This window comes from Elephantulus edwardii, unplaced genomic scaffold (assembly GCF_000299155.1).
Source record: "Elephantulus edwardii isolate Elephantulus edwardi_28Jun2011 unplaced genomic scaffold, EleEdw1.0 scaffold00005, whole genome shotgun sequence".
NCBI classification, from domain to species: domain Eukaryota; kingdom Metazoa; phylum Chordata; class Mammalia; order Macroscelidea; family Macroscelididae; genus Elephantulus; species Elephantulus edwardii.
Window position 1 is genome coordinate 13,851,486 of NW_006399755.1, and position 5,014 is coordinate 13,856,499.

General features: G+C 37.2%; 1 pseudogene; it reads left to right on the forward strand.

The window, feature by feature from the left end:
• Positions 1–4,200: 4,200 nt before the first annotated feature.
• LOC102846840 lies at positions 4,201–4,749 on the forward strand (annotated as a pseudogene).
• Positions 4,750–5,014: the final 265 nt, after the last annotated feature.

The following is a 5,014-nucleotide window of genomic DNA, read 5'->3' on the forward strand; positions in this document are numbered from 1 at the left end:
ACTTTGCTCTTGTTATTGGGGTTATAAGATATATCATAGTTATTTTGATTTGCATCTTTTTTGATAAAAAGGGATTTTAAATATTTCTTCATGTTTGCTTACCATTTGAATTTCTTTTTGTAGTGAAATATCTTTCCATATTTTATGCTCATTTTGTGATTGTGTTGTTTACCTTTTTCTTATTGAGATGCTAAAGTATTCTATAATATGTGTCCATACCAGATAGCCAAATATTTTTTCCCAGTCTGTAGGTTTCTAGGCTTCTTTTTTACCCTATTGGATAAGTTCTGTTGTGCTGTTTGTTTTTGTTTTGTTTTTGTGTTTGGGGTTTTTTTGTGCATAAAGATTTTATTTTAGAAGATATCTTTCATCTATTTTATCCTCTCCTGGTTGTAGGTTTTTCATTATGTTTAGAAGTCTATTCAAGGCTTAGATTAGGGCTTCTGGAGTTGTTTTTAGTTTTTCTCTTTCTGATGAATTTTATAGCCTTTGCAGGTCTCTAATCCACCTTGAGGTGTTTTTTCTTTTTTCTTTTTATTTTTGTATGGGTCTTCATTCAGTTTTCAGTGGATGGCTTTTCCAATTTTGCCACCAACATTTTGTTAAAGAGGATATTGTTTTTGTACTTAAATTATGGCATCTTCTTGCCAAAGCTCAGTTGAGCATAGGTAGATGAGTTGATTTCTGGGTTATCAATTCTACAACATTCATCTACATATCTATTGCTACAACAGTTTCATGCTGCCTTGTTTATTATAGATGTGTTGTGGGATTTGAGATCAAGGAATGTTATGTCTCTTACCTTGTTTGTCTTTTTCAGTAGTACTTTTTTTATTTGGTGTTTCTTTCTATTCTAGACAACACTGAACATTGCCTTTTTCATCACGACGAAAAATGGAATTGGTATCTATATTGGGATTGCATTAAACATGTAGATTGTTTTTGGCAGGATTGTAGTTTATCAGGATATTGAGTCTTCCTATCTATAAACATGGTTTGGATTTCTCTAGGTCTGATATTTTTTCTTGCAGTAGTATTTTGTAAGTATATGTCCTTTATGTCTCTAGTTAAATTCATTCTTAAACATTTCATCTTACGGTGAGCTATTGTAATTAGTATTATTTTGCTTATTTTTCTGTTATATTTTTGTTACAGTAGATAAATCCAACTGATTTTTTGTACATGTATCTTGTATCCAACTACTCTGCTAAATTAGTCAACTATGTCCAATAGTTCTCTTTCTGAATCCTTAAGGTTTTATAAGTATGCATATCCTGTACATATATAGTTTTACCCACTCTTTGCTCATTTGAATGCCTTTTATTTCCTTCTCTTGCTTTATTGCTCTTATTAAGACTTCTAACCTCTGGTGACCTACTGGCAAGAAGCTGCATTGCAATCTCAAAGGCACATGGTTCAAGGCTACCAGTTGCTCCTCAGGAGAAGGATGGGTACTCTCCTCCCATGCAATTACTGCCACTGAGAACCCACCAAAGGGTCAGGTATGGGTTGGTTCTGACTCCATGGTACACAACAACAAGATTTCCAATATAATATTGAATAGGAGTGGTGATAGTGGGCATCGTTGGGTATTTCCTATTTTTAAGGGGAATGTCTTTAATCTCCCTCTATGAGGATGATGTTGGATGTTGGTTATGAGTATATGACTTAAATTATATTGAGAAATACTTCCTGTATTCCTATTTTGTTGTTCTTGTTGTGTATCATTGAGTCAGAACCAACCCATAGCTGACCCTCCAGCAGGTCACTTAATCGTGTGTTGTCCGTCCTTCTCCTAAGGAGCAGCTGGTGGCTTCAAACTGTGTGCCTTTGGAATTGCAGTGCAGCATCTTGTCACTAGGCCACCAGAGCTCCCTTACTTTTTTGAGTATAATTACCAGGAACATGTGTTGGATTTTGTTTCTATGTTTATAGTTTTATATTTTGGTGGATATTTTGGTCTTTAACTGACTTTGGAATCAGAAATATGTTTGCCTCATAAAATGAACCTGGGAGTATTCCTTATTTTCCTGTGTTCTGAAATATTTTACATAGACTTGGTGACAGAACTTCTCTGAGTGTATGGTAAAATTTGTTGGTAAATATCTCTATTCCATGGTACTTTTTTAGTTGAGAGTTTTTAAAATGATCAGTTCAATTTCTTCTTTTGCAAATGGTAGGTTTAAGTGTTGTAAATAAGTCTGTGTCAGTTTGGTTAGGTTGTGAGTTTATAAATATTTGTCCATTTCCTCTAGATTTTCAGATTTAAGTACAGGTTTTCATAAAATTTCATTATTATCCTTTTTACTCCAGTTGATTCACTTGTGACATTGTCCTTTCCATTTTTCACTCAGACTATTTGTGTCATTCCTTTGTTAGCTTAGCCAATGGTTTGTCAATTTTAATGATCTTTTTGAAGAATGAATTCCTAATCTTGATAGTTTCAGTTATTTTCCTGTATTCTATTACATTTATTTCTGGCATAATTTTTATCATTTAATTTCTTTTAGAGGTTGTTGATTTTTCTTGATATTCTAATGTATTTCAAGAAACTTTTGATTTCTTTTTTTTATTTCTTCACCATTGGGTCAATTGGCAGCACTATGATAGATGAAGAGATTGAGGTTGTTAACAATACAGTTTGCTTGACTCCACAATCAACACTCTTCTCACAAGAAGTCAGGAAATCAAAATATGAATTGCATTGGGAAAATGTGATGTCTGTCAGGAACCTTTCCAAAGTGCTAAAGAGCCATGACATCAGTCTAGGGTCTAAGGTGTGCCTGATCCAGGCCATGGTCGTTGCAATCACTTGCTATGCATCTGAGAGCTGGACAATAACTAAGGATGACAGAATAAGAATGTATGCCTTTGTGTTGTGTTGCTGGAGAAGAGTATTGAATATACTATGCAATGCCAAGAGAACAAACTGGTCTGTCCAAGAGAGGCTGAAATCAAACTGCTCCTTGGAGGCAAGGATTTTTAAGCACCATCTCACATATTTTAGGCACATGACAAGGGGATACTAGTCCTTGGAAAGGACATCATGTTTGTAATAGTGGAGGAACAGCACAGGAGAGAAAGATCCAGGATGAGATGGAATGACACAGTGACTGGAGTAATGGATGTAGGTGTGTGAGAGAGTGAGACTGTCTCAGGATGGGGCGGGGTTCAGAGCTGTTGTATATAGGGCACTACAAGTCGAATCCAACTAAATGACACATAAAAATAACATTATCCACTCATGTTTCTCTAAGGGATATAACTAAGGTTGATATTGCTAAATTATGACATTAAGATATGCTGCTATTCTAAGCAATGCCAAGCTTCTTTTTAATGTTATCATACTGATTTACATTACCTTTGACATGGAAAAAAGTTCCCTTTCTCCAAGTCACTGGAAACACATATAGTCTGGGTTTGCATTACTGCCAATCTAATGGGCATAAAAGATTATCAATGTGGTTTTAGTTACAGAGAGACACTACATCAAAAAGAATTGGTTGACATTGAAAAAGTTCAGGGAGTGCCATATGAATAAGAGCCAAAGGTAATGAAGGAAGAAATTCAAGCTGCACTGAGAGGATAGGCAAAACCTACAGCTCCTGTAATCTATTCAATAACAGTTGACAATTTCAACTAACACATATGACTCTGCATGTGCTCACCAGATTATGCTAGAAAATTTGAAGGGCAACTATTTGGCTGATTGATAAGAACAGATCCACATTTGTTTCTGTTCCCATGAAGGGTGATCCAGGAGAATGTGGACATTCCTGAACAATATCATTAACATCACTTGAAAGCAAAACATTGCTGAAGATCATCCAAAAATGGCTAGAACAATACATAGAGAACTGCAAGATGTTCAATTTGGGATTAGAAGAGGCTATGGACCAGGGATGTTATTACTGATGTCAGATAGATCCTGTATGAAAGCAGATAATGCCAAAAGAATGTCTAGTTGTATTTTATTGTGCATGCAAAGGCATTTGACTCTATGAATCATACAAATTATGGCTAACAATGAGAAGAATGAGAATTTCAGAACACTTGATTGTGCTCCTGCAAAACTTATATCTAAACCAAGAAACTGTTGTGCAAAAAAGAGCAAAGACCAACGCTTGGCTCTGAGCAGCAACAGCTGCCCAGCCACCAAGGGGTGTCTCTGGCCAGTGTTGATTTCACCAGTCTGCGAGCATGGGGAGTATTTTTGCCAACCTCTTCAAGGGCCTTTTTGGAAAAAAAGAAATGCGCATTCTCATGGTTGGACTGGATGCTGCAGGAGAGACTACTATTCTTTAAAAACTGAAGCTTGGCGAAATAGTAACCACTATTCCTACTATAGGTTTCAATGTGGAAACTGTTGAGTATAAAAACATCAGCTTCACTGTATGGGACGTGGGTGGTCAGGATAAGATCTGGTCCCTGTGGCACCACTACTTCCAGAACACGCAAGGTTTGATCTTTGTGGTTGACAGCAATGACTGGGCAATGACTGGGAGCATGTGAACCAGGCCTGTGAAGAGCTTATGAGGATGTTGGCAGAAGACGAGCTCAGGGACGCTGTCTTACTAGAGTTTGCTAACAAGCAGGACCTCCCAATGCCATAAATGCCACTGAGATAAACTGGGCTTGCACTCCCTTTGCCACAGAAACTGGTACATTCAGGTTACCTGTGCCCCTAGTGGAGATGGCCTTTATGAAGGACTGGACTGGTTTTCCAATCAGCTCCGAAACCAGAAATGAGCTGAGACCTGTCTCTTCCCTCTCTGCCTCCTTTCCCTCCTCCTTCCTCTTTCCACCCTCTGCTTTACTCTTATGTGGCAAACTGTGCAGCTCTGTGATATTGAGTGCCAGAAGCTGTCTCCATGGGTTTGGTCACAATGTGTATGCACCATGCTGTAAATGTGGCAGAAGCAGCCTGCAAACAGGTTTTTTATTTAATGTAAATAGGTTTTTTTTTATTTTTCCAATGAGGCAGTTTCTGGTTCTCCTATGCAATATTACTCAG